Source organism: Ochotona princeps, chromosome 17 (genome assembly GCF_030435755.1).
Source record: "Ochotona princeps isolate mOchPri1 chromosome 17, mOchPri1.hap1, whole genome shotgun sequence".
Lineage (NCBI taxonomy): Eukaryota > Metazoa > Chordata > Mammalia > Lagomorpha > Ochotonidae > Ochotona > Ochotona princeps.
Genome location: NC_080848.1, coordinates 52,651,846 through 52,672,837, shown reverse-complemented (window position 1 = coordinate 52,672,837; position 20,992 = coordinate 52,651,846). Strand labels below are relative to the sequence as shown.

Here is a 20,992-nt window from a genome sequence, read left to right as displayed (position 1 = left end):
GGTCATGGGCCTGGACAGCCCTCTCCTGACGCACCTGAGATTAGATAAAGGGCTGCTGACCATTCTGGAAGATTCCCCTTTTTTCTCCCAGGCACAGATGGGCAGTGAGAGAATGAATCCCTTACACAGACTGGGCAGCCGGCTCTGTGAGGGTGCCGCTGTTTGGTCCTTAGCTCCCCGGCTAGTCACTCACCTGCCCCTGTGCTACCCCTGAGAGCTGGAGGGCTGAGAGAAGCAGGATGAGCAGCTTGGGCAAGGAAAATAAAACCAACAACAGAAGCATCAGGTCATAGGAGCTGGCTACAATAGGTCTAGACCTTCAGTTGCTAGGGATTTTGAGTTCTAGCACAGCTCTTCCTCCTCCTCCACAGTCGGCCAGAGAAGGGGCACATCCAACAGCGCCGTCCCCGTCTGCACTGGACAATGACAGTGCCGGGACCCAGCTACCTCCAACCTGGACCGTGGCCAGTAACCCCAGAGATGTGGGTTCCATTCTCTCTCTCTTCCTGTATTATTTAAACAATATGAGTGTGCCCACGCCTTGGTTCACTCCTCAAGAACTGGACCAAGCTGAAGCCAGAAACTCCCCTTGGTTCTCCCACTTGGGTAGCAGGGGCCCAAGTACTTGAGATTCACCTGCTGCCTCCCACCTCAGAGCCTAACACTGGGAGTGCAGGTAGGAGCTGGGGGGTTGAAGTTAGGTCCTCCCTTAGGGGACATGGGAGTCTTAACCGTGAGGCCAAACACCTACCCAGGAGCTGAGTTTCAAGACACACCTTCCACCCTGTCATCCCCTGACACACATTGGACTGAGTCACTGCCCCCTGTGGCCTCTGCTCGCACAGATGCAATCGCAAGACGAAAATGCACATTGCCAGTTAACACCACGAGTGTCCTTGGAGGACCCTGAGGGCTCCGTGCTGACCCCAGCACCCCTCGAGTCCCTGCTGCCCATGGCTCCTCCCTCCCTTCTCATGGTCCCAGGAACTTTCCATCTGCTTGCCTCAGTGTGCCCCCATGCAGTAGAGGCATTGTAAAGGAAGGATCTGCTATACTCAGGCCCCAGAGGCATCCTGGTGACATAGAAGGCTTGTTTCAAGTTCCTCTTAAAGGCCAAGACATGCCCCTGGCCTGCACCCTGGGAGCCTGTGACACGTGCCCAAGGTGGAGAAGCGGGGTGGCAGGGACCCTCAGGGGAGCTGACCTGGGAGTGTGCCCAGTATAGACACGGTGCATACCCAGACATACTCTCTTCCATGCCATGAGCCATCAGCCGTTGCTTAACACTTCTCAGGGCTCAGCCCCATCCCCACCCCATAGCTTTGGAGTGGGGTTGAGGGGGATGATGGCAGCATCCTCCCCCAGCTCTCTAGGATGGAGTCCTCCCCGGCTCAGTCCCCATGGCCCAGTTTCCCATCAGCAGCCCCCTCTAGGGCCTTCTGCACCTTGTCCATCCGGAGGAGCTCATGTTGTGAAATCCTGCCTGCTGGTAGGAATGCCCCCCTGCTCCCTGCGGCTGGGTGATGGCGAAATGTCAACAGCAGAGCCTGAGTTCCTCTTCTGAGCCCGCCAGAACCACTTATAGTCCTCACTCAGGAGCCTGGGCAGGGCAGAAAGGCCTGGACTTGGGGCTGGACTGGTAGCATCCACAGCCAGCTTTGTTTTTACCTCCCTGCCCGAATTCCTGTAGTGGTGATACTGTGCTGCAGGAGACCCAGTGGAGGAGGAAGAAGAGTTTTTTCCTTAAGGATCTATTTATTTGAGCACCTGTGCTGTATAGTAGTGGGCTAACCTGCTGTCTGCAGTGCCAGCATTCCAGGTAGGCGCCCATTTGTGTCCCAGCTGCTCTACTTATGAACCAGTTTCCTGCTGGAGTGCTTGCGGAGACAACATAGGATAATCCAAATATTTGAGCCCCTATACCCGTGTGGAAGACCTAGAAGAAAAACCTGGCTCCTGGTTTTGGCCTGGATCAGCCCAGGTTATGGTGGCCATTGTGGGGAATGAACTAATGAATGGAAGAACTCTTTCCTTACTGTAATTATCTGCCTTTTAAATAAAGAAAATATATCTTTAAAAAATATGTGTATTTGGGGCTGGGGCTGCAGTGTAGCAAGTTAAGCAACCCCCTGCAATGCCAACATTCCATATGGGCACCATTCTCACTCACACCAGCCTTCATATGGGTATTGCAGGTGGAGGCTTAGCACGTTGCATCACACCACACTGGCCCCATGGGAGTTTCTTTTCCTGGAATGCTTCTGCAGCAGTGCTGAAGGCTGAACTTATGGGTCCACATCTCATGGGGAGAGAGACATGGGTCTCCAGGCTCTAGTTTACACATTCCTTATGGCTCTTCTATTCTGGAATATTTCAGATTCATGCTCTTAAGCCCCCTGATCCCACAGGTGGCAGGGGACCAAAAAATAGGCTACAAACCACAATCGAATAAGCTAACTGTATTATGCATCAACACAGCCACATGGAAAGGAAGGAAAGACAAAGTCTGACTGGAGTAACTTTGGCATGCAAGGGTCCTTCAAAATGTCATGGGAAAATGCAATCTCAGAATAAGTTTATCTTGGTACAAAACAAATTTGAGGACTGAGAGTTTGGCGTAGCAGCAAAAGCACCATTTGGTGGTGGTGGCGGCGTCTGGGGGAGGGTGTGCATCCCAAACCAGAGTGGCTGACCCCAGACCCCACGCGACTTCCCATCACCTGCTGCCTCTTGTTCACGTACCTCCTACGAGGCAGCAGGTGATGGTTCAAGACGCTGGTCCCTGATACCGACTTGGGAGACCCAAGTGGAGTTCCGGGTGCTCTGGCTAACACAGGCATGTGGGGGAATGAGCCAGTGGGTGGGAGGTCTTTCAGGGTGTGTGTGTGTGTGTGTGTGTGCATGTGTGTGTAAGAGAGACAGAGAGATTCTGCCTTTCAAATAAACAAAGAATACATAAAAAGAAAAATTTTGGAAATGTAAGTTTTTTCCCCCTGTAGAATGCACTTGTCCATGAATGCTTTAGAGAAAATAAAAATCTTACAAAGTCCTATAAGATTGCAAAAAACAAAACAAAAGCAAAAAACAAACCAAAAAAAAAAACAAAAAAACCCAACCCCCCAAAAAGTCCCTATACATAAATACTGTTTTCTAAGAATCAAAGCTATAGGGAGCTTTTGTTCATTTTGCTTGGTTTTAGGCCATTTATACACCGTATCTCACAGGCCACACAAAACCAGCACCTGAACAATCAGCCTGATGTATTGAATTTCAAACCCTACCTGTGACTGCCTTGGCAAGACCAGACCAAATGACATCACGGGCCCTGTATGGCCTACAAGCCAGATGTTCCCCACCCCTGGCCTAGCAGTTTAGCTGCCAGCAGACACACATGGGCCACATCACACTGTCTGGAATCCATACCCAGCTCCAGCTCCCAAGTCCGGCTTCCTGCTAAGACATATCCTGGGTGGCAGCAGGTGGAGGCCCACGTAGCTGGGTCCATGCCACCCACACGGGAGACCTGGCATGAGTTCCCCACTCCTCGCTTCGGCCCTGGCCCAGCCCTGGCTGTTGTGGGCATTTGGGGAGCGAAGGAGTGTGGTGGGTGGGAGGTTCTGTCTCTCTCATTGCCTCAAAAGAAAAAAAAAACCCTATATTTGTAGTTTCCCCTTAACCCCATTCCCTTTATTTTCTTTCTCTCTCCTTTTTTTAAAGATTTATTTATTTTTATAGGGAAGGCAGATCTACAGAGAGGACAGACATAGAGAAAGAAAGCAGCCACAATGCTTAGAGTTGAGCCAATCTAAAGCCAGGAGTCTTGAGCCTCCTCCAAGTCTCCCACACGGTGCAGGGTCCCAAGGCTTTGGGCCATCCTCTACTGCTTTCCCAGGCCACAAGCAGGGGGCTAGATGTGAAGAGGAGCAGCCAGGACACAAATTGGCACCATTACGGGATCCTGGTGCTCGACGGGGGCGGGGATTAGCCAACAGAGCCATTGTGCCAGGCCAAATCCCATCCGCTTTCATTCCTCTCCCTTCCAGCTCCCACATCCCCTAGTGCTAACTAATCTTTCATGTCTGGTATTCCCGTTCCGTATTAGAAATGAGCATTCCAGGTCTAGCACAGCAGCCTAGCAACTAAGGTCCTCGCCTTGAATGCGCCGGGATCCCATATGGGCGCTGGTTCTAATCCCGGCAGCCCTGTTTCCCATCCAGCTCCCTGCTTGTGGCCTGGGGAAGCAGTCAAGGACAGCCCAATGCCTTGGGACTCTGCACCCTGTGGGAAACCTGTAAGAGGCTCCGGGCTCCTTGCTTTGGATTAGTGCAGCTCCGGCTGTTGCAGCCATTTGGGGAGTGAATCATCAGACAGAAGATGTTCCTCTCTGTCTCTCCTCCTCTCTGTATATCTGACTTTCCAATGAAAATGCATAAATATTTACAAAGAAAAAGAAATGAGCATTCCTTTTCCCTTGGGTCACATGTCCTGAGCAGGCAGGAGGAGAGATGTGGGACACAGATGGGCAAACCTTGCAGGATCAGGGAGGGAAGGTGGGCAGGGGTGGGGAGAGGGTCAGCCAGGACAGCGGGCCCTGCCCCTCACTGCATTGGTGTCACCTAGAAGGTGTGTGCTTGGGGATGGAACAGGTCAGGGTCGGGTAAAGCGTGACCTGATACAGGGGAAGGGACTAATCAGATGCACCAAAGGCACTTGTAAATGTTCTCTCAGAGCTGCCCAGTTCAGCCGCCATGGAAATTTGGGCCAAGAAACAGAACATGCCCTTTGTATGCTTGTGGGGCATGACTGGGTTTGGAGAGCAAGGTTCTATGCTACAGGTACCACAGTCCAACTCTCCAATGATGCAGAGAGAACCGAGGTTTGGGGCATCAAAGCAGCTTGCTCATGAAGACAATGGCAAATCTATGCCCGGCATCTGAACACAGAACCCATCGCAACAGTCCTGGGGTCCTCTTTCCCTGATGGTGGCCCTGCACCAAGACCCGGCTCCTTAGAAGATTGATTTCATGTTTATTGGAAGAGTTACAGAGAGAGAAGAACGAGCAAGAGAGAGAGAGAGAGAGAGATCTTTCATCCACTGGTTTCACTCCCCAAATGACTGCAATGGCTGAGACTGAGCTGATCCAAAGCTGGGAGCAAGAAACCTCTCCCAGGTCTCTCACCTGGGTGCAGGGGGCCCAAGGTCTTTAGCCACCCTCCACTGCTTTCACAGACTGGGAAATCCAGCAGGGAAATGGATTGGAAATAGAGCTGCCAGGATTCTAACCAATGCCCATAGGGGATGCCAGCGCGGCAGGTAGAGGATTAGTCAGCTACACCACAGTGCTGGCGCTTCCTCAAGATTATTTTTGGATTAACTTTGCAAATGCCTTGCAGAGCTGTGTGGGTCTACCAAGTATTTGCCTTTACACGTGTCCATTGTGCGAACTTAGATTTTCTGACAACATGGTTCGTACGATGTGTTAGATCAGATCAGGAATTCCCTCATGATGTTCACAATGACTTCTGAATCTGTAGTTTTGGCCTCTTGCAATTCTGTAACATTACATGTTCTTGTAAAAATCTGAAAGTGGCTGATACCATTGTCTGGCATACTGACGTTGGGGTAGGCAGTATAAGAGCAGTTTTCTTGGATGGGGATTCAGATTTGACTCACCTCCCTAACTCGCTGTCTTGTTGGTGTTTGTGCCTTGCCACCCCTGTCTGCGAGTCCCTTAGTTAGGTTCACTTCTGGCTCTGCTCGAGTGCGCTGAGTGATTTCGGGACAGGCGTGTGGGTGGGGTAGTTTTCAAGACTTTCTATGTCACTCAGGGAGGCTCATGAACTACAGCTTTGCTGAGTTGGGATAATTCATAATTTCTCAACCTGAAAATGTATCATAAAGGCCATAAGCAATCCACTGAAGCATGGCTATCACAAACCCCAGAGGTGAGTCAGGCCATCGGGTACACATTAAAAGAGAAATGAATATTACTTAGCTCTAAAAATGAAAAAAAAAATTGTGTTGGGAAAAGCACCACACTTCATAGCATCAAAAAGCTGAAACTTTTTTTTTTTAATCTTAAAAACATGCAATGTTTCAATAAAGAAAACTTCTGGGAGGCACAAATAAAAGGTAAAAGTAGATTTAAAAAATACATATCTTGCTGTTAGATACGAAGATTCAGTATTACAAATAACTCAAAAAAAAAAAAAAATGAAAGGCCTAAACATAACTAATACTGTGAAACTCTTAGGGGAAAGATCCTGGCTACCCTGGACTCACTGGTGACTTCTTGGATTTGACAACAAAATTATAGGCAACAAAAAAAAAAAAAGAAAGAAAAAAAAGAAGTGGGTTCTATCCAGACTAAATCTCTATGCATCAAAAAATCACAATCAACACAGTGAAAAAGCAACCTACAGAAGAAGCTGCTTGGAAGCCATGCATGCTTGATAAGGGGTTAATATCCAGAATATATAAAGAGTTCCCACAATTCAACAATTAAAAAAGCAAACAGCCCAGCTTAAAAACGGGCAAAGGATTTGAATGACTATTTCTCCTTGTAAGACACACAAATAGGCAAGAAACACAAAAAAAGCCACTTTTCAACAAGAATCAGTAGAGAAATGCAAATGAAAACATCCATTAGGTTCCACCTCACACTCATGACAATGACAAACAATTTTAAAAAAGAAAGAAACAAACAAACAAAAACCCCAGAAAATAAGACAGTAAAATGACGGTTGCCCTAGGGCTTTAAGGAAGGGACGCGAAGTTGTTTCCTGGGCACAGAGTTTTAATTTTGCAAGACGAACAGAAGTTTTTAAAGGCTGGTTGCACAGTCATCTGTCCTTCACAGTCCTGCTCCGTGTGCTTCACACGGCAAGGTGTTATCTTATATGGAGGTCACCACAATGTTTACGAGTCAAATAATAAACAATTGACATGTTTGGGATGTTACCTAGGAAAAGCCAGTTCTCTCCAAGTTTCATCTATCCTTTCTAAAGGGAAAGAGGGAGGAAGGCGAGGGCGGGGGGGTAGACGGTCACTGAGAGGTAGCTCTCTATCAGGCACCAGGCTGTGCATTCTCACTTAATTCTCCAGTTTTATGATCATAATAACCCCATGACAGAATGGCAATTATTCACAACTCTGGAGGCTCAGGAAGGTCAAGTGCTATGAACTGAGAGAGCAGAGCAGCAGAAGCTGGCCCAATCCCACGTCCTTTCCTGCACTGTGTTCATCTGCTCTTCCCCAAACCCTGCGAGGCCAGAGTGGGATGAACCTCTGAGCACTAAATTGAGGCTCCCAAAAAGTCATCCTGCACAGCAAGTGCTCCCATTTCCACAACCGCGAGTCACACCCCACGCACCAGAGCTCCCGACTTCCTCTGTTTGGGCCTTTTCTTCAAAAAGTAAGTTTCCTGGAGGGACATGCAGCCATCAAACGAGGCCGTGGGACAGTAGCAGGTGGGTAGCAGAAGGATTCCAGGGCCCAGAGAAGGAGGCAGTGGTGTCAGGGTCTGGGGAGGGAGGAGGATGAGTAGAATTGTGCCCCAAGCAGGACTCTGTAAGAGTCAAGCCAGAGACAAGCCTTTGTCTGCGTCCCAACTTTTCCCAAGCCTTCTTTCCCAAAGCAAGCGTATACGACTGCTCAAGAAGGTCAGGGTTGCCTGGCATGGTAGTCTAGTGGCTTAAGTCCTCGCCTTGCTTCTGCAGGGATCCCATGTGGGCACCGGGTTCATGTCCTGGGCGCTCCACTTCCCATCCAGCTCCCTGCTTGTGGCCTGGGAAGGCAGTAGAGGACGGCCCAAAGCCTTGGGACCCTGCACCGTGTGGGAGAATCGGAGGAAGCTCCTGGTTCCTGCCTTCAGACTGGCTCAGCACTGACCATTGCAGCCACTTGGGGAGTGAACCAGCAGATAGAAGATCTTCGTCTCTCCTCTCTGTAAATTTGACTTTCTAATACAAAAACAAAATCTTAAAAAAAGAAAAGAAAAGAAAAAGAAAAAGAAGAAGACCAAGGAGAAATCGGGTGGGGCAGAAGGCAGGAAGCAGACACATGCCCACAGCACGCTCCTCTGGGCTAAGTACCATACTTTGGGCTTGAAACTATGACCTCATTTATTTGGAGCAAGTCTAGGGCTCTCTGACCACACAAAGGAGAGGGCACGTAGCAGCTGGTGGCCGAGACTCTCAGCTAACAAGTAGCACAGAGAGAATTCAAAGCTAGGACTGCATGATTCTCTTTTACCTATAGTGGGGGATTGAAAACGGGGTGCCAAGATATGGCTTGTGCACCTTGTAATACCACCAGCAGAAGCTCACTGAGGACTTACTACACACCAGGCATTCATCTTTCCTAGGAATTAAATCCCATTATGCAGGCAAGAGACTGAGGCACGGCGCACCCAAACAGTAAGGAATGCTACCCAGGGCAACACAGCCTCTGATGTACATGAACAGGCTATGGCAGAGCCAGAGCTGAGGGCACGCTGAGGACAGGGGAACAAAGGGCAAACAGCAATCACTCACCAAAGTGTAAAATCCAGACAGCAACCCAAGCCTACGGGTCCCTCAGCTGAGCTGTGGGCAGCCGGCACTGGAAGCTGCTGAATTCTGCCCCGTCCCCAGTGCTGAATCTGTCCCACCTGCTAGCAAATGCAGGCAGAGTAATAAAGCAGCAAACGAACACACATGTAAAATTCCACACAGGCCAAGGACATGTTGCTGGGCAGTCTTCTGTGTTTTCTGGATGAGAAGAGGAAATCACAGCTGGGACATATTCCATTCATGACAGGTGTTTCTTTTCCGCAGAGTTGTCTGCAGGGAGCAAGACCCGTGTCACGATTTCACAGCTTGGACCAAGAAGCTGCTCTTTCCAGGGCACGGGGTCTCTTCCTACTTCCACCATCTCTTCCTACTGCGATGGACCCCTTACTGCCCCAACTTCTGGCCAGGGGTATCGCTCTGGGTCATCAGCTCTCCCATCTCCTCCAGCGCCCCCTTGCAGCTCATGCCTGCTGACAAATCTAGCCGTCTCCTTCTGCGTCCCATTCATGAATGAAGCTTATTGGTGTCAGTCAAGCTTCTCTAACAAGAAGAGAAACCAGCAAGGGTTGCGGACGGAACTGAAATCACTCACTCCTCTTTTATACTCGGCCAGGTGTGGCTTTGTTTTTTTTTTTTTTTAACAACTTTTTGTGAAATAGACACTGACTTCAAGAGTCCTGTTTAGCCCAATCTGCAGCTGTGATGCATATACGCTAAACTGGGAAACAAACATGGACAGGCAAGAATCAGGGGTTAACATTGTATCTAAGTCAGATGAAAACGGAGAAAGGAAATGCAGGTTCCTATCCAGGCTACACTTTCCACAGCAGGTAGATGAAAGGAATGGCATTGCACAGCACAGTAGGTCAAGTCATCACTTGTGACGATAGCATCCCATATGGGCGATGGTTCACCATCTTGGCTACCCCGCTTCCAATCCAACTCCCTACTAAGGCACCCGAGAAAGCAGCAGAAGATAGCCCAAGTGCGTGGGCCTCTGCCACCCAGGTGGGAGATCCGGGTAGCGCTCCAGGCTCTTGGCTTTGGTCTGGCCCAACTAGAGGATGGACAACCTCTCTCTCTCTCTCTCTCTCTCTCTCTCTCCCTCTTTCGGATAAACGAATGAATCTCTAAATGCGGAAGGCAGATGGAATGTGGATCGTAGCCCAATGAAGTTATCCCAAGCTGGATGAGCATTTTGTATGGCAATTTGCTCACTTTTCATGTTTTCCTTCAACAAGGACAGATGGGCCACATTCTCCAAGACAGACAAATCTGGGAGGAGAAACAGTTATTTGCCACAACTCTCTCTCCTTCCGACCCCAAAGGAGAGACCTGGGTGATAGTTGTATATTTGCTGGTTTGTATTGTCCAGTGGTGACTGAGGCCCTGAATTGTACAATGTGGTGGGAGGGAGGAGCTCAGGGACTTATGCCCAGGGCACCGCATGCTCAAAGAGCTGCAGGGCAAGGATCAGCAAAAGAAGGGGGTGTGGTCACAGGAAGGGGGCCTGGATTGGGTGACAAGGAGGGGTTGGAGATCACAAAGGCATAGAAGGAGAGGCCTCCATAGCCAGGCAGAGGGGAGAGAGGGAAGGGACTGAGAGATGACCCCCTCCTGCCTGGAGGCACCGGATTTTATGAGCAGCCCCCGTAACCATCTGGTAAACTCCTTACTTTTTTCTTACCTAGTCCAAGTTCACTTCTGATCAAAGGAATCCCAAGATTAAAAATGAAAAAGTTTACATTTACAAAGCTTGATACAGTAACATGCCAGTGTGCTTGCAGTTGTCTCCAAGAGGCAAAATATATATTTTATGCCTTGTCTTTTTAAAATCACACAAACAATAGGCAGTAAGTCTGTAAAAATTAGCATATCGCTCTGGAAAGTGGAGTAGCTGTACTTTGCTCCGTTTGTCCGGGAAACATGGGCTTACAACCCTGGACGTTACACAGTCACACCAGCTGACAGGTGAGGAGAGCGGAGAGCTGCTCGCAACGTGGGCAATAAGGCATGCATGGTGGGGAGTCCGCTGGCTGCTGTTTTAGCTTCAAACATCCCAGAGGTGAGTGAGTTGAAGAGCCAGCAAGTTGGAAAAACTTAGGGGTGCAGATTAAAACACACCTGCTCTCTCTAGCCAGAGGCTGAGGTAGTTCAGCAAGATAGACAACTTTTAGACAATAACCGCTCTATTCTAGCCAGGGAAAGTGAGAAGCCGAGACCCTCACCCTGGCTGGCTAGGTTATAGTGAGGCTCCTGCATTCCCAATCCTGCCATGCCACGGGTAGTACCAGAGAAACCAAGAAAGGAACAGGGTCTTTCATTCCACCCCATGGTGCCAGTGGACACTGGGACTTGGACTTGAGCTCTCACATTCCTACTGTGGAATGATGGCCAGACAAAGTCCCATGGGCATCAGGCTTGCAGCACCGCCCAGAGGTAATGAGGTCATGGCCACTGCTTGTGTTGACAGCAGGGCAGTGAAAAGGCACTCTCACTGCTCCTGGCCAGACAGCAACCAGGAGGCTAGAAGTCCCCCTCCACGTAGGAGGAACTGTTCTCAGTGTCAACCGAGGCTGAGTGTGGAACATGTCCCCCAGCCCCTGCGAGAGAAAATCAGCCAAAACAGAAGGTTTCATTGAGAGGTAAATACGATTAAGAGCGTAAATCCAAAAATGTGCGCATTTCCAGCAAACGTAATGTCACATCGGGAACAAGGAAGATCTCCAATGGAAGACAATCAAGAGATGCCTATACCGAGATGCCAGGTGGCAAGAGTTAGCTAACCCAGATGGTAAAGCAGACATCAGTCAAAAGGCTTCCTTGAGCAGCTGTGAACTCTGGGCAAACCTGAAGAGCAAGAAAACCTCAGCAAAGAAAGGTGACCAAAGCAAGCACCAGATGGAAGTTTTTTAGAAGTGAAAACTAAAATAAAAACTCAATGAAAAATATTCAGCAGCACCCGCGTGGGAGACCTGGAAGAGGTTCCAGGTTCCCGGCATTGGATCGGCGTGCACTGGCCATTGCAGCTCACTTGGGGAGTGAATCATCGGACGGAAGATCTTCCTCTCTGTCTCTCCTCCTCTCTGTACATCCGACTTTGTAATAAAAATAAATCTTTAAAAAAAAAAAGAAAATATTCAGCAGCACCATGCAAGGGGAGACAGAAACACAGGTTGATGAGGCTGAAGAACTAATAAAACTATGAAATCTTAACAATGAAGAGGAAAAATAAACCTAGAGAAATGAACTGAGCAGGGAACTGTGGGGCTGTTGAGAAAGATCTAACCTGCACATCATTTTGTTGTTACCATGTGAGAGGAGACAGAGGTATGCAGGAGAAAAAAAAAGCATTCAAAGAAACAATGTCTGAGCACTTGGAAGATTTGGGAAAACACAGAAAGCTACAGATTAAAGAAGTGGAGTGAGCTTCATTCAGTAAGCCAAAGCCAAGAAATTCACAACGAGCTGACGCGTAGTCAGACGCAGGACAATGAAAGGTAAAGGAAATGTCTTGAAAGCCACATCAGAAATGACAGCCTCACCTAGAGGAAAAAGCCTTTGAGTGACAGTGGCTTTGTCCTTAGCGATCACCCCAGACCAAAGTGAAACGGAAAAAGCTTTCCAATGCTGGACAGAAAGAACCATCAATCTGAAATCCGACGACTCTCCCTGAGGAAGGCAAATGAAGAAAATGGTCAACTATCCTCAGAGAGCAGAAAGGAAAATGTTCTACACAGAGACGGCGGTCCAAGAAAAATACGTTAGGACAACAGGAAGAAAGAATAACGTAGGAATACGTCTAGGTAAATAGAACAGATGTTCCTGTTAGATTCTCTAAACCATGTTTGATGGGTAAATAAAAATGTGTGGCACCAGGGCCGGACAGAGGAAGCCGCCACTTCTGACCACAGCAGTCCTTAGTAGACTGCCAAGTCCCAGCTACTCCACTTGCGATCCAGCTCCCTCTAACGAGTCCAGAAGGCAGCCAAGTGAGAGCCCAAGACTCGGGGGACCAGGATGGAGTTCTTCATTCCTAGCTTCAACTGGCCCGGCCCTGACAATTTGATCAGTTACAGTATGAAACAACAGATGGAAATTTTTGTTCTCTCCTTCATTTTTTATGAGAGAAAGCTTTTTTTTTTTTAATATAACCTTGGCTTTTGTAGTTTAAAAATGTATTTAGATATTTAAGCACATTATTACTAGGGATGTATAAAGAAAAATAAAGGGAGTAGGGCTTCTATATTTCACTAAAACTAGTAACATACCTAAGATTATAATCATTAACACAGATATAATGTCACAGCTAGAATGGCCACTTAAAAAATTTGACAAAAATATGTTCACAAAAACACAGATAAAATCCAAACGGATTCTTAAAAACAGTCAAGTAATTATGGAAAGACAGTAAAACAGAAACTACAAAAAATACAGGTGCACATGTGTAGCCGCACACACAAAAAACAACAAGTAAACAAAAAAACCTAGGACACCAGTAATAGCATGCTTCAGCCCTGGCAGGTCAGTAACTATATCACACTTAAAAGAGGCATATTGGCAGTGAGATACTAAATGAGACCCGGTCACTTCTTGTCTGTCTGAAAGTTACTTCCAATACAATGTTATCAGCAAGATGTAAGTTTAAAAAGTGGGAAAATTGGTATCACGCAAATATTAATCAAAAAAGCAGGAATGACTCGACTACTATTAGATAAAGGAAGAAATTTCAGAGCAAAGAAAACCACTAGAAACAGTAGGGAATTGACAAAGGGTCAATTCACTAAAATCAACAACTACAACAAAAAACACAGCAACCTTGAATGTGTTTGCACGAAACAGGGTTACAAGATATAGGAATTGAAACCCAAAAGGAGACATAGATCACCCCTTAACACACTTGGAGACACTCACTTCCCTCCCTTAATCGTTACTCCAGCTACAACAAGAATTATCAAGGAAACCCAAACATTCAGCCGCACCATCACCTGACTCCACACTCAAACACCCAGGGGACACAGACCAAGGCAGACCGGATCTTGGACCTGAAACTCCACCTCAGCTACCCAGAGCTGAAAGCACAATCATTTCAATTCCTTTTTTTTTAAAAAAAATCACTGGACTCTCACACAGCAAATTCTACGCCCACAAGGAAAGCAAATCAAAAACCAGTACAATTAAATGTACTTCTAAATAAATTAGGGGTCAGAAAGGAAATCTGAAGGGGAAGCCCACAAATTCATTGAAAGCATACAAACGACTACACCATGTGCCAAGATTGGTGGGGCACAGTTAACAGTTCTGAGAAACGTACAGCACTCACAAGGCACACACAAAACAGCCGCACGACCCAGCAACTGCTCAGAGAAATGAAAGGTTACGTCTACACAAAAACCCGCACATAAATGCTTATTTCAGCTTTATTTATAGTAGCCCCAAACTGGAAACAACACATGCGTCCTTCAGTGACTGGTTCAACAAACCAGTTAGGGCTGGTCTTGTAGTGCTGCAAGGGAAGGCGTTCCTTACAACACCAGGATCCCATATTGTAGTGCCAATTTGAGTCCTGCTCTAGGTTCCCATTAATGCACCTGGGAAGGCAGAGGATGATGGCCAACGTGTGTTGGCCCCTACCACCCATATGGGAAACCTGGATGGAGTTCCAGGCTCCTGGCTTCAACCAGAACCAATTCTGGCCACTTTTTTTTTTTAACCTAAAATAACAGAAGCCACATTTGGACAAAAGGACTTGTAGAATAATGTTCCTTGCCGCTTGACTCATAACAGCCTTACACTGGAACCAACATGATCCCCAATAGAGACGGTAAAGTTATTCGGTGTACTCAAATAATGAGTTACTTCTCAGTAAGACAAGGAATATAAAACAACAAACCACTAATGCAGGAGATAGCATGGAAAGGATATTTAAAAAATGTGAATGAAGCTGGACATGACAAAATATAGCTACTCTGTAGTTCCATGAACAAGACATAGAACAGGCAATGCTAATGTACATCGAAGTCAATCGAATCCACAGATACCTTTTGGAAGGTACAGGAAGAGCTTGACCAGGAGGGAGCATGAGAGAACTTTCTGGAAATACTCTACATCCTAATAGCAGTATGAATTTCACGTTTTTATTTTATGTTCTATTTGAGATAAACAGAGCAATCTCCCATCCACTGACCTGTTCTGCAAATGTTGGCAAAGGCTAGGACTGGCTATGTCAAAGCCAGGAGCCAGGAACTTAATCCAGGTCTACATGTAGCAGGGGATGAACCATCTGAGCCCTCAGTGCTGCCTCCTGGGGTCCACATCAGCAGGAACTGAGAACCCCAGCACTCCAACACGGAACACAGACATCTCAGCCAAGGTTCCACCTGTGAGGACAAACACCCACTTCTAGGTCTATATCCCTCCTAACTCCTCAAACCATACAAGGAGATGTGTGTGTGTGTGTGTGTGTGTGTGTGTGTGTGTGTGTGTGTGACTGAACACAAACCATCTTCAAAAGAAACGTCATGTAGTGAGTCTTCCTGCGACAGACATGAAGGTGTTGGGAAAACCTTTGGGATACTTTCCACCGACTTATCTGCCAGTGCTGGTTTCCCCTTTTGAACCCATACATCTTCCCCTCTGTGGGATCTGCTCTTCAACGTGTGTGTACAAGGATTTCAAAATCTTGGGTGAGAAAACCAAAACTGAAAGATTTTGGTGCAAAGAAATTTCAAAATTTATGCAAAATTTTTCCCTAACATGCATTTTCCTTGAGCTCCTCTGAACCCTCTCCTCAACCCAAGCACTATTCTACCTAACCAGGCTCACCGCCTGGGTACTGTTTTATGTAAAGTGGTCCTGAACTAAGCATGTGTGATGACAGTCGGCCCCCCCATATCTGAAAGTTTGCCTCTTTGTATCCCTAACTGCGCAAGGATCAAACACAGGAAGAAAACATTTTTCTTAGGATTATTCCCTGCAGAATACAATATAGCAAATATTTACACAGCAGTTACATAGCACTAGGTATTACAGGTGTTTCAGAGTTCATGTAAAGTATATAGGAAGAAGCTTGTACATTATATACAAACACCATACCATGGTAACAATCTATTTATTTGACAGGCAGAGTTAAGGAGCTGCACTGGTTCACTTCCCAAATGGTCAGGCCAAGCCAAATCAAGCCAAAGCCAGGATCCAGGAACTCCACCCAGGTCTCTCACACAGGGTACAGGGGCACAAGCACTTGGGCAATCCACTGCTGCTTTCCCAGGTGCATTAGCAGAGAGTTGGATTGGAAGTAGAGCTGCTGAACCAGTGCCCATATGGGACACTAGACCATATGGGCCTGCTGCCACATGATACTGGCCCTAACAATACCATTTTATGCAAAAGACTGGAGCAAATATGATCCTTGATTCAGCCCCCTGAAGAATCCACGGGGTGACTGAATGCCATCCCTCCCAGCCCACTTACACTTTTCCAGGGGTTCTTCACCTTGTCTTAATTCACGGCCATAACTGGTTTGGGGATTCACTATTTGTGTTGTACAGTTCTATGGGTTTTGTCAAATGCATGCCATGAGTACATTAGCACAGTACCAGAATATTTTCACTGCCCACTTACACTTCGTAGGACAAAGTTCAGACTCCTGACACATGTGACAGGACCCAGAGGGCCAGCCCCTCCCTGCACTGTCAGTGAACAGTCACCCCTCTCCCTTTCCTCCGAGCACCAAGCTTCCCTGATCCTCACCCTCAAGCTTCCCCTGCTTCTGCTCTCCATCCTGTCACCCGCCTCCAGACCTCCGGAAAATGCCTTCTGACCGCCAGGCTGGGTGGGCCTCCCCAGCCCCAGGCCCCCTCACCTCTGCTCCCAGCTTCTTAGCCTCTATGTTTCCCCGATGCCTGCATCAGAATTTCCCACTTCATCTCCTGGGCTTTTCAGCTGTGATGACACTGACCTATGTACCATGCTCACAGCTCTCACCCCCATTCCTGGCATAGCATCTGAATAGTCTCCCCAGACAGTGACATGAGGGTGCAAACCTCAGTCCCACCCAAATACACACCCATGATGTTAGAAATGCATGAGCAAGAGGGGACATTCCTCGGCCCCAAGGGGAAATCACGTTGAGTATAACAGTCGCATGAGTCAGTCCTGAGAGGTGTTGGTCGCCCTCACTTCTGGCCACCCACAGTGTGAGCAGGTTGCCCTGAGTAATTTGCTTCCTCTTCAGGGTAGGGTGGGGGCAGGAGCAGAGTCTTAGAGAAGCTTCGGGTCAGAAGCAACGTTTCCCAGGAGCAGCTCCTGAGGTCACGAAGTGTGAACTCAGGCCTAGTCCTGATGCCGTATCCTATCACCCATCCCCGTGCTAAGAAGGCAACAGAGATAGAGGGTTTAAAGCAGAGAAGTGAACAATCCTGAGATCATGGCTAGCCAGAGCCTGGAATTCCAAGTCTCCCAGATGAGTGGCAGGTACCCAGATACTTGGGCCATCTTCCATTGTTTTCCCAGGCACATCAGCAAGCAGCTGGATCAGAAGTTGAGCAACTGGGACTGGAATCGACAGTGCTAAGGATGTCAGCATCAGAGGCAACAGCTTAACTCTGCTTTATCTTACAGGAACACTGAACAGAAGCACCGCGTGTGAGAGGGCCTATACACCCCTTCTCCTCCCCCACCCCTGCCCACAGTTTCCTCTATTATTAATATTTTCCATCACTGCAGCACATTTGTTAAAATTGGCGACCCAATATCAACACCTTTGTCTTAATAAACGGTCATAATTGGTTTGGGGATTCACTATTTGTGTTGTACAGTTCTATGGGTTTTGTCAAATGTATGCCATGAGTAACATTAGTACAGTACCAGAATATTTTCATTGTCCTGAAAAAAAAATCCTCCAAACTTCATCTGTTTTCTTCTGTCCTCTGGCATCTACTGTTTTGTTTGTTTATTTTTACTGCAGTTTTCTCTTGTCCAGAGTATCACACAATTGAAAGTATATTGTGGGCCCGGCGGCATGGCCTAGCGGCTAAAGTCCTCGCCTTGAAAGCCCCGGGATCCCACATGGGCGCCGGTTCTAATCCCGGCAGCTCCACTTCCCATCCAGCTCCCTGCTTGTGGCCTGGGAAAGCAGTTGAGGACGGCCCAATGCATTGGGACCCTGCACCCGCGTGGGGGACCCGGAAGAGGTTCCTGGTTCCCGGCTTCGGGTTGGCGCGCACCGGCCCGTTGCGGCTCACTTGGGGAGTGAGTCATCGGATGGAAGTTCTTCCACTCTGTCTCTCCTCCTCTGTGTATATCTGGCTGTAATAAAATGAATAAATCTTTAAAAAAAAAAAAAAAAAAAAAAAAAAAAAGAAAGTATATTGTCTGTAGTCTTTTTAACCTGGCTTTGCTCTCTTAGCAGTATGCGCCAGTAGTTTCCCTTGATCTTTGACTATTATCCCATTGTAAGGATGTCCCCATTGGTCATCCACTCACTTATGGAAAAAACATCTTGAATACTTCCAATGTTTAAAAATTATGAATGAAGCATTCGTGCACGCTTTCTCTGTGGACACAAGTTTTCCATTCATTTGGTTCCAAGTGGCTGAGAGCAGGACTCTGGAGCATACGGCAGAGAAGGCTTAGTTAATTGCATTAAGAAGTTGCCTAATTGCCTTCCAGAGTGGTTGTGCCACTCTGCATTTCCACCAGCAGTGAATGTCACTTCCTGTTGCTGATTTCAGCCAACTCTAGGTGTGTGCTGGATTCTCATGGTTGTCTTAATTTGCAACTCCCGAAGGGTGCAAGAGACTGAGTGTCATCTCACACAGCTTTCCATCTGCCTGTCATCTTTCATGAGTTGGCTGTTCAAAATACTTACTAAAGATGTTTTTTATTATACTTTTGAAAGGTTTATACATTTTTATTGGAAAGGCAGATTTACAGAGAGAAGGAGAAACAGAGAGATCTTCCATCCACTGGTTCACTCTCAAGTGGCTGCAATGGCTAGAGCTGAGCTGATCTGAAGCCAGGAGCCAAGAGCTTCTTCCAAGTCACCCATATAGGTGCAGGGTCCCTCCGCTGCTTTCCCAGGATATAAGCAGGGAGCTGGGTGGGAAGTAGAGCAGCGAGGACACAAACCGGGGCCCATATGAGATCCCAGTGCTTGAAGGGAAAGGATTTGCCAATTGAATGATTGTGCCAGGCCCTTAAGATTTTTTATTTTTATTTTAAAGGTATATTTGCAGAGAGAAGGAGGGACAGAGAAAAAGGTCTTCCATTTCCACTTGCTGGTTCACTCCCCAGATGGCTGCAATGGCCAGAGCTGGGCCTGTCTGAATACAGGATCCTGGAACTTCTTCCAGGTCTCCCACATGGGTATAGGGGGCCCAAGCACTAGGGCCATCTTCCGCTGTTTTCCCAGGTACAACAGCAGAGACATATATCAGATTCAAACTGTTCCTCTGATATAAGATGTCCATGTTGCAGGTGGTGGCTTAACGCACTGTACCACAGCACTGACCCTAGGTATTGTATTTTTGTCTAAAAAAATTTCCCTGCATCTATTAATATTGTCATATAATTTTTCTTCCTTAGCTTATTTATATAATGGACACTGACTTGCAAATGTTGGATCAGTCTTGCCCATCAGAAGAAATGAGTCGCTTGGTTACGATGGATAATTGTTTTGACACATTGCTGGATTCAACCTGACTTTTTTTTGCTGAGGATTTCTGCAACATCATGTAGGAGACATACTGAGCTGTGCTTTTCCTTTCTTGGGACATCTTTGCCTAAATTTGTATCCAGCCATTGTTGACCCCAGAGAATGAGGCACTGAACTAGTCAGTATCATTTTTTTCTTAAATGTTTGGTAAAATTCACCAATGAGGCCGTCTGACACTGATGTTTTCAGTTTTGAGAAGTTATTAATTATTGATTCAATGTCTATAATAGAGTTAGACCTGTTCAGATGACTGAATCCTCCCTGAGTGAATTTTAGTAGAAATAAGGAACTAGGCCTGGCACAAAAGCTCCATCAGCTAAATCCTCCCCTTTCAAGCACTGGGAACTCCTATGTGCGTTGGTTCGTGGCCCAGCTGCTTCACTTTCCACAAGCAACTCCCGGCTGTGGCCTGGGAATGCAGTCAAGGATGGTCCAGGGCCTTGGGACCCTGCACCCTTGTGGAAGAAGCTCCTGGCTCCTGGCTTCTGATCAGCTCAGCTCTGGCCATTGTGGCTGCCTGAGGAGTGAACCAGTGGATTGAAGATCTTTCTGTCTCTCCTTCTCTTTAAATCTGCTTTTCATATATATATGAATCCTTTTAAAAAAAGAAAGAAGGAGCTTGTGTGTTCCATCTAAGTTATCAAATTAGTGGACACAGATCTGCTCATAGTGTTCTATGTTATATCTTTAACATCTACAGAATAGGGGCTGGTGTTGAGGCGTAGCAGGTACCCCGCTGGGTGCCAGTTCATGTACTGACTGCTCCACTGTCAATCCAGCTCTTTTCTGATGTACCTGGGAAAGCAGTGGAAGACAGCCCAAGTACCTGGGCTTTGTAGGAGACCTGGAGTAAGCTCTGGGCTCCTGGCTTTGATCCGGTCCAGCCGTGACCATTTTGGCCACTTGAGGAGTGAACCAGCAGCAGATGGAGACATTCTCTCTTTCCTCCTCTGTAACTCAAATAAATAAAAAAAAATAAAAATAGAAATCATGTTTTTCGAAAGTTTGTATCCATAGAACAGTGAAATTTTTACCCTTTTTATTGAGATATAATTTATGTCACACAAAGTTCCATGTTTTAAAGTGATTTCAACCTTTCAGTGGTTTTCACTCCCCCAGTGTCTGTGACAGCCAGGACTGGGATGAGGTCAGCGCCAAGAACCAGGAGGTTCATCCAGGTCTCCCACAAGGATGGCAAGGACCCAAGCTTTTGGGGCAGCACCTCTGGCCTCCCTGGGTGTACATATGCAGGAAGCTGCAGTCAGGAGCAGGCACTGACTCCATATATCACAATGCAGGATGTTGGTGTCTTAAACATAAGACACCCCCTGCATCTCCATTTGGTACATGAGGATGACAGTTCGGAGAGATCAACTCCCCTTTCCTAGGAACGATTGGCAGACCAAACAAAGATTCTAAGCTCAGGTAAGCCCAACCCCAGGACCCTTTTTAAGCTACCAGGGAACACCTAGAATTCTTTGCCTGATTGCTCCAAGCAATTTTTTTTTAATGCTCTGGGCCCATGTGGTAACCTGTAGAAGTCCGAACACTCCAGAATAAAGTTTTAAAAAGTTAAAGCACCCAGAATCACAAAGGAAATGACACTGAAAGTGGTGAAATGATTTTTTACATTTACAATGTTTAAATTACAAAAACAGTAATACACGTCCTTCTTAGACAGAAGAGAAAAAAACCCAGCAGTAACTCTAGTTGCTTTTCAAG

General features: G+C 47.1%; 1 protein-coding gene across 3 annotated transcripts in view; it reads right to left on the bottom strand.

Moving 5' to 3' along the window:
• The window catches only part of PIK3R5 (phosphoinositide-3-kinase regulatory subunit 5), a 65,820-nt gene that overhangs the window by 23,520 nt on the left and 21,308 nt on the right, over positions 1-20,992 (bottom strand). Inside the window, exon 1 of one of the 3 annotated variants that reach the window (XM_058676738.1) lies at positions 8,536-9,449. The exons of the other annotated variants lie outside the window; for them this stretch is intronic. The gene's annotated coding sequence lies outside the window, so the exon portion shown is untranslated. Of the gene's footprint in view, positions 1-8,535; positions 9,450-20,992 lie in introns of those variants that run through there. 3 annotated transcript variants of the gene reach the window in all.